The 9,422-nt window shown below is 37.0% G+C and overlaps 1 long non-coding RNA gene across 1 annotated transcript; it reads right to left on the reverse strand.

Moving 5' to 3' along the window:
- Window positions 1–6,032: 6,032 nt before the first annotated feature.
- On the reverse strand, window positions 6,033–6,790 carry LOC145162235 (uncharacterized). The gene is made up of 3 exons (XR_013738975.1): window positions 6,682–6,790; window positions 6,433–6,580; window positions 6,033–6,327 (listed from the first exon to the last, which is right to left on the reverse strand). It is a non-coding gene; the product is annotated as an uncharacterized LOC145162235 (long non-coding RNA).
- Between the last annotated feature and the right edge of the window lie 2,632 nt (window positions 6,791–9,422).

A 9,422-nucleotide genomic window follows, 5' to 3' on the forward strand; every position in this document is an offset into this window, starting at 1 on the left:
CCACACAAAAAGGTATGTTACAATATCTAGTATTTTATGTAGTTTGTATGGCAATTGCATGCTAGCTATAGGTTCAATACCTTGGAAACCATTTGCATGTATAATTAGTGAAAACATAGATCCAAGGTATTTAGGGTTGTATGTGCACCATAGGATGTTGTATTATACCAAAACCCAACACAATCCACCTGGTCCACTCTCTGAGTCTACAGTATGACTGGTCCGCCCACACCGGGCCTTCAGTCGGCCTGGTCCACTCTCCGAGCCTCGGCACGTCTGGTCCGCCCTCTTGGGGCCTTCAGCCTATCCAGACCGCTCGCTGGGCCTTCGGAATATCCGGTCCGCCCTGGGTATGTTGGCCTACAGCACAAAGCAGGACCCGCCTCAACCCAACCCCCGTCAAACAACCATGTGCACATAAACAATTAATCTCATAACAAATCCTTAACCAGACAAACAGTCTAACAGATCACATAGCATATCAACATCCTAACCAGGATTCTGACCTAACCGGTCACTAGCATAACATTAGCCTATATACCGGGTACCGACCTTAACCAGGTCACTAACATAACACCATCCTAAATACCAGGATGCAGATCTAGCAAAGCAATAACATAACAAACAATACCCGGATTTCCATCCGATAAAGGGTCGGCCTTGGTGCCGTAGACCCTGTCGATATAGTGAGGATAAATCACCTGCAATTGCCGACTGAAAAGATACGACCAAGCTGCTCCGACCACCGACACGAACTTCACCACAGCACACTACCAAAGAACCAATACCAAAATTACCAAAATACCCTTGGAAGTCAAACTGGTCAACTCTTGGTCAAAGTCAAAGTGCTCAGTCAAAGTCAACCTTCCTGATTGACTCTACTCGCCGAGTCAACCCGTCGACTCGTCGAGTTCCTATACTCAAAAACTCACATAGCATGACTCAACTCGCCGAGTCGCCCCAAGACTCGTCGAGTTCAACGATCTCGGAATCCCATCCTGTCCAACTCACTGAGTCGCCAACCGACTCACTAATTCAAAGCTTTAACCAAAAGAGGTTGGGTTCTGCGACCAGACTCGCCGAGTCCAAGAACAGACTCGCCGAGTCCAAGGCAATCTTCAACAGACTCGCCGAGTTGTTCTTCCAACTCGTCGAGTTCAAGGCAATCTTCATACAACTCGTCGAGTACACCCATGTGACTCGCCGAGTCTCTCCAGTTCTCAATCCATACAGAGGCTTTTCGAGCCATGCAGGGGCTCCAAACCATAGATCCATTCTTCTACAACCTAACCCTCACATAAAGTTGCAAACTTTACGTGAAACCAAGGAGATATAAGCCCAAAACACTCTAGGGCTAGGGTTAAGGACTAGGGGGCTTCACCAACAACTCTTAAACAGAAGCTTTATGACAATTTGGACCATCACAAGCCTAGATCTGGAGTAGCAACCTCAGATCTAAACTCCAAACCCGAAATAGGTCTCAAACAAGCTAAGGAACTCCAAATCAACCACCAAGGATGAACCCAAAAAGGAAAATAGCTTAAGATAATGGCTCCTTACCTCTGAGATGTGCCCAAACTGATGTAGATCCCAGATCTACACAAGCCCCTTGATGCTAGCCTCTAATTTCTCAAGCTCCTTCCACCAAATTCCTCTTCCAAGCTCCAATCTCCTCAACAATGAAGTCTCACACGAAATTAGGGTTTTCTGGAACTCTCTGGGGGATTAGGAGGCTGGGAGAAGGACATAAAGTCCTTTAAATAGGGTGGAACCCTCGGGATTAGGGTTTTCTCATTCCAGCACCAACTCGTCGAGTCCAAGCCGCCAACTCGGCGAGTTGGCCACTTAACCCGCGATCAATCCCGCTCCGACTCGACGAGTAGCATACCTACTCGTCGAGTAGCTTCATTTATTTACACTTAGCACCCTCCAACTTCTTGCTTCCGAACTTGGGATGTTACAGTAACACTTAACACATCAATAGACCCGTCCGTATTCATTTTGTTTCAAGTGAGTTGACCTAAAATCTGAAGAAGTTCAGTGTAGTGTTCCATTACATGCCTTTAACTAACCATTATATGATTATTAAAATTGTTAACTAATAACTTCTTACTATAAGCATCTTTAATGATATACTTTAATTCAAATAAGTTCCATAACTCCTTAGCAATTCAACATTTTGTAAGATAGTAAATAGAGAATCATACATAACATTTTAGACGTGGCTTCTATAAATGTATCATTCTTCCAGTGACTTCAATTTTTAGTGCAAGACAAAGTCTCATCTTCCTTTACTTCTAGCATGTGTGTGCTCAATACATGCACCGCTTTTAAAGTTGTTAAAAGAATGTGCACCTTCTTTTTCCAACGTCTAAAATTGTTCTTTTCAAATTTCTCGAACTTGCCAAATTTTGATGTCATGTATTCACATATTCAAGGTTACTCATGACTATCAAAACAAATTAATTTGTCAGTTAAGACTGTTGGAACTAGGAGGAAAATATTATAAGTTTTGATAATAAAATATGCATGGGTATCTTAGTAAAGTGCGGAAGGTTTACTAACCTTGACTAATAATTCGACCTTTATGCATGGGTTTCATAAATTTCATTGTAGGATAATCCACAACTAACACTTTTGTTTTTAGGGAAAAGAAGAAAGTAGCATACTCGATGAATATGATGATGTTTAGATTATTAGTACTTCAAAAGAGGAGTATAATGAGTATATAAATTCATAATATTTGAAAACTAGATGAGAATGATTGAAATAAAGGCTTTCAAAAGTTTGAAGCATGTACATGTAGTTTTTATAATTTTTGGATGTCAAACTGACAATTCATCTGATCTTAAGCTAACAAGTTGATTAGCTGTTGAGCTGACAAAGTACGAACCATGCTAATACTGACCAATCTAACGCCATAGAACCCAAAACTGCACAAAAGAAAAAGAACGAAAAATTGATTATCGAGACCTGTGTTTAGCACATTTTCTTTAATTTTTTTTTCCCTATATGGGTGTTTGTTTCTCGGGATACAACAGTAGAAAACAATACTTCTAGATTGCCCGAACCGTGACTTGGCCAGATTATACCTTGTCTTCAACAGAATTCCATTCTCACAAAGTCACGCCTAAAATAACATTTCTTATAAAGATCAAAAGTATTACAGAGTACCCTTGCAGAAACCAATACCTAATAATCTTTGTCTTAACCCCAATGTCAATGCCTTGATCCATTGAACTCTATTTATACTAACATCTAATTTGGCAATTTCACATATCATCCCGAAATGTTAATATTTAAAACCAAAATGTCAATATTTATCTCCATTTATAAGGAATTGATTTTGCAATTGAATCAACAGAGAATCATGATTAATCTATCCACTTCTTGAACCCTAGAACCTACAAAGAATGCACAAATCGAAAATTAATCCACTGTAAGGTTAAGTTCCTCCAAAACCTAATATAAAATTAGCACCTCAACATATAAAATAGTTAACAAAACATAACTCAATAATATATGGAAAGTGAGGAGTGACAAAACTATACATGGAAACACCTCGTTCCCAATTGAGTGATTGCAAAATAAGTAGCAAATTAGATTACACGTTATGCTGAAAAATTACAGTAAGATTGAAAATTGAGTTAAACAACATATACGAACATGTAAACATTACATAAGAATAATTAAAGTGAGATTAGGGATGTCAACGGGGGCAAACGGGACGGGGAGTGCGTCCCCCGCCCCCGCCCTCGAAATTTCCACGTTCCCCTGTCCCCGCCCCTGTTCCCCCACCCCTGTTCCCCCACCCCCGATTGATTTTGGGCTGCTTTTTTTGGGCTATAAGAAGTTGTTATTCTAAAAGAAGCTATTTTTTAGGTAACAAATAATTATTTATAGCATCATTTTACATGTTAAAAATAAAAAAAGTTATGAATCTTAAAAACATTATACTAACAACTTAAAAACATGTTTTTTGATGAATTTTGGAAGCTTAAATCATGTTATTGTTTATTATATTTATATAATTAATATATGTAAATATATGTGTAATTTATTAACGGGGTCCCCATGGGGGTTTCGGGACAAGATTACCTACCCCCGCCCCCACCCTCGAAATTAAAACGGGGGTTAACCTTGCCCCCGGCCCCGTTCCCGCCCCCGATTTTTTTTTAAAAAGTTACCCCAAATGGGACGGGGGACCCACGGGACTTTTTGACATCCCTAAGTGAGATGGATAATGACACAAACGACAAAAACTTACAGTAACACGAAGGACAAAAAACGATCTAGGGTGGAAGAGGGCGGAGTAGTATGGAAGAACGTCGAACAGGGGGACTAGGGCAGAGCGGTAAATCGATGTACCTGGGCAGACGATCTAGGTATGAATGGTCGAGCGGCGGAGCAGGACGAGCGATCTAGGTCTGATAGGATGAGCAGCGGAGGGAAGCATGTGTGCAACACGAAGAAGAATCGTTCCCACTTTTGAATCGTCGAAATCCAAAGGCGGGATTTTTTATATAGTTTTTGGTTTTCCCGCATAGTGAAATGACTAGGTAGGAGGTGATACTAAAAATGTTTTCAAAAGCTATAATGACATAAACAAAATGTCACTAAAAGTAGGCTTTAGTGGTACAAAAGCATAATGTCACTAAAACTTTGTGCCACTAAATGCAATTTTATTTATAGTGACCCTTTTGACTGACTTTTGACCGGCTATCACCTATGATAGTCAGTTAAATGGTTATGGTGAATACAAACAACAAGTTCGATGATATATTTGGTACAAAAAAAGGAAAGGGACCAAATGAGAACAAGCTCAACAATTGGTTACCCGCCTGAGTCATTTTTCCAAAAAGTTATATGAAATTAAAGTAGCAAAAGTATCAAAAACGTCCATGAAGAGCGTTTCGGAGGGGTAGCTTCGTCAAAACATGGTCTATGCTATCCTTATTGTGGTTAGTTGTCAACAACTCTCTGCAAAATGATATGATTGTGTATGAGAGGTATCTTTATCAGCATAAACGTTTACCTCAAGGTATATTATGGTGATGTGTTTGCAAAAGTTGCATGATCTTGTACATATTGATGTTGTATCTTATCCCATGAATTCGATCTTAAAGCAAGTAAACTCAAAAATCACAGCACTTGTGATTCCACTCGTTTTTAGACTTGTCCAGAATCCATGATATGATAAATCATTTGATTGGAAATGTAAATGTTGTCATGAAATGCATCTGCTCAATCAAGATTCCCCTAATAAATATTGAAGTGCATTACAAAGTTGTACATGCATGAATAATGTTCTTTCGTGGGTTATGTTTTGAAGAGAAACAAGAATGAATCTCATAAAGTTATTAATATGAGCGGGAAATGACGTGAGATTTTTTGTAAATGAGTAAAGGGAAAAGGACTCAGGAGGGCAATCAACTGTTGAGTTTGTTCTCATTTGGTTTTTTTTCTTTTTTTTTGTACCCAATATACCATCAAACTTGTTGTTTGTGTTCACTATGACCATTTAACCGGCTATCACAGGTGATAGTCGGTCAAAAGGGTTATGATGAACATAAACAACAAATTCGATTGTATATTGGGTAAAAAAAATAAAAGAGACCAAATGAAAACAAACGGTTATCCTCCAGAGCCTCAGGGATAATACCCGTTATATTGATGTTGAGAACTTTTTTTGGACATGCAAAATTCATAAAGGAGTTCAAACTTTACATGACTAAAATATCAAGTGTTCCATACTTTCTCCACATGTGATGGCCGTGGGCGGGTAATGTGGGCCAACCAGAGAATGGCTTTCATGTTGAAAATTGTGTATATAAGTCTATATATGTTTTAATGAAGTTTTATTTCTTTATATATGATTTCTTGGATTTTTCTAAAAAAATAAAGACAAAATGAAGACTATAACATTTGTAACACATCAGAAAATAAAATTGAGCCATATTTTGATATATCTTTGGCAATAATATTGCCTAAGGATCATAATATTGACGTAAGCGGATCTTACATGATGTATGTAAAATTATAGATGGGAATACATTATACATCTTTAATTTTTAAACACTGGTTTAATTTTTAACCATCTGAAAAGAAAGCCAATAAGCAATACAATAGTATCTTATGCTATACAAATGTAGGTAGCTTAGGTTAATATATAAAGACTAAAGACCACATGTCTCAAGGTAAAACTAGATCTTTAAGCAAAATGCTTCTTCATCAAATCCGACCCACCCCAGAAACAATAATATTTCAAGGAAGCTCTTGGTTCTTCTCCACCACCCTTACTTCTTTTGCAGATCTAAGCACATCGGCCTGTGACAAAATAAAGTCGTTAACTATCATGTTCTTTAGCAGTCAAAAGAGCGAGAGGTAGAAAGATGTACAGAGAAAGAGAAAGTATATATATGTAAAGTTGACCTGAGCATCAGTGATTTGAACAGCAAAAGCATCAACGATGAACAAAGATAAGGTCTTGTGGTAAGTTCCAGGCTCAAGTTTCTTAGCCAACAGATCGTTATGCTTGGTGCTCAAGTACATTTCCACCTCCCTTGCCCCTCTCTTTGTTCTGTATATATTACATACATACATCGATATCACCATTGCATAATTAATGGTGGTGGAGGCCGGAGCCCGGAGGGAGGAAGTAAGTGAAATTACAAAACTGACCTGTCAGATTGCAGGCGTTCGTATTCTGGATCATAGTTCATGAAGACAAAATGGAGATGTCTTTGTCTGTCATCCATTGTTGAGTTGGGCAGCTTTGAGTGATAAGATCCATTGGTCATTGCCCTTTTATAGCAAACCAACAACTTTACTTTGACTCTGTCAAATGGTGATATATGGATCTAAATTTTAATTTTTTTTAAAGAAAATATAGTTTTCTATTAAATATAATTAAGTAATATATAGTTTGTAGGGTTAAAGAGAGAAAAAGTAAAACCGGAAAGAAAATGCATATCTAGTTTTTCGCCGATCGACATTGAAAATTTATATAATTGATAAATATAAAGTATTCAATCATATGTAACTTTTATATAATTTTAATGTTGCATGCTATAATTTCAACAAATTTAGTAGTGGTTTAAAGTAATTTAAATCAGATGCAGTCCTTGCAAATGTTCATATTTTTATCAAAACACCATAAAGCATTAATATTATTGTAATATCTAAGTTTAATAATAATAACAATAATACTAATAATAATAATGATGATAATAATAATAATAATAATAATATAGTAATGAAATAAAAATAAAATAAGATAAATAAAAAAAATAAAACTTTTATTTAAATATCATGCTCAACCAAAAGGTAAAACAAAAATAAATGGTATAATATGATGTAACAGTCTAAATATGTTTCGAAAGCTGATTGCATGAAAAATATTTCTGGTGTGCATGTGGATCACATAGCTAGCTAGGGACTCCGAAGTCATTAGCGGATGGGAAAATCATGTAAATGCGAGCACAAGAATCATGCTAGAATTTGTATATTATAAACCATGTATTAGTTGGATAGTGTTATCTATTTGATTAGTTATTTAATTGTGTTGATTATGTTGATGTAATCAGACTCAGATTTATTGCAAAAAAGAACTGTGTGATTCGGCTTTCCTTATTCAATGATATGATTTAAATTGTCATATTTAGTGTATTTTATTAAAAGTGATAGTATAAAAATCCTGCTTTAGACTTTTCCAAACTAGAATAGTCGTTTTGCGATAAATTCAAATGCCCATGGCCCATTTTGTATTTTATGATATATAAACAAGTGATTGTTAAATATATTTTTAATACATTAAAAAGTTTGATAAACTACACCATATAAGTTGATACACCACAAGGCCCACAAAGAAAGTTAATCATAGAAGACTAACAATAATTTTATGTGTTAATTGTCAAATGCACCATATAAGCCGTTTAAGTTGACCCACCTTAAGGTCCATGTGAGAGGTCAATTGCATAACACTATCAATATTTTAGACATATTTGGTTTAAATTTTGGATCTTTTGTGTTGAATGCACCATATAACCATCCCATATTGACCCACCTCAAGGCCCACATATGAGGTTAATCGCAGAACCCTAACAATATTTTAGGCATACTAGAATTTGAACTTTAGATATTCTGTGTCGAAATTCATACCTCAATTATGATCCCCCCATTGCAAAAACAAAATATATGTAATACAATACTAATATATTTCTTTGTAATTTTATTTGAAAATTTCATGATTTAATTATTGATCATAATACAATGAATGAGAAGGCAAACGGACAACAAGTTGCGCCGCTAAACATTTTTGTATGATAAAGCCAATTCTTTTGAATATTATATTCATAAATCTAGGGGACATAAAACTGTTATGCATGATTCATTGTACTTTATTATAAAGCTTCACCGCATCCACTGCGAGGAAACCAAACGTATCAAACATGAATGATATGAACATATGTTGATTTTCCATGCACAATTTCTCATGTTTTGTGATTTTGCATGTAGCAGCTTTTAAGGTAGTCTGCCCCGCCTTGAAAACCCCAACCCTCAAACCCACGAGAGGGGATAACCCATGAAGGTCCATATTAGTGTGTTTCCCTCCAATCCATCCAAAAACAAAAACATCAGTCGGTCTAAGGGTTGACCTTCCTTCTGTCGGGCCAGTCAAGAAATTCACAAGTGCCTCCTTTTTAGCAGAAACCCTGACCCGCTTAAATATGTCAAACAAAATATCCCTTACCATATTGTGTCTACTATGAACTCCCGGGAGTTCTTTACAATGAACTGCATGCTCTCGAAAAGAGTCCAAACATGCCTTGCGACACACTGAACATATCTCGTCAGCCGGGAATATTGGGATCATGAGCCAATATATAAGGATAGTATGATACTTCATAGTAGACATATGTTGCCCGAGCCCATCTATAGGGATAGCTAGAAGAAAATATTGAGCATGTGGTGCTCGTAAACACTCGAAAACTAGTTTCTACTTAACCGTCATGTCGAAATACACTTCCATGTCTTGGACAATTTTACTAAAAATGACATTCACCAGTGTATGTTGGGATTTAGGAGGGGATGTGTCCTTATTACTGAAACTACTAAATTCAATGCTCGGAAGCATGTTACGAAGAGAAGCCAATGCATAAGCATAATCAAAATCTATACCACATATGTCGTTATCTCGTAATATGTGGTCTTGTAATACCTATGATTGTGCCCTTGACTCAACAAAAGCATATGAGGTCGCCTCTACTGTTGAGTACAAACCCAAACCACCAAACCTAATGGGTAAGGAAGCAAGTCGCCACTGTATGTCACGAAAGAAAGTGCCACCACAAACCAGGATGTCCTCCGTCGCCCCGTGCAGTCCTTTGTCAAAGAATAACGCCACTGCCTCCATGTGAATG

This window comes from Lactuca virosa, chromosome 3, assembly GCF_052849685.1.
Source record: "Lactuca virosa cultivar CGN04683 chromosome 3, Lactuca_virosa_CGN04683_v6, whole genome shotgun sequence".
NCBI lineage: Eukaryota > Viridiplantae > Streptophyta > Magnoliopsida > Asterales > Asteraceae > Lactuca > Lactuca virosa.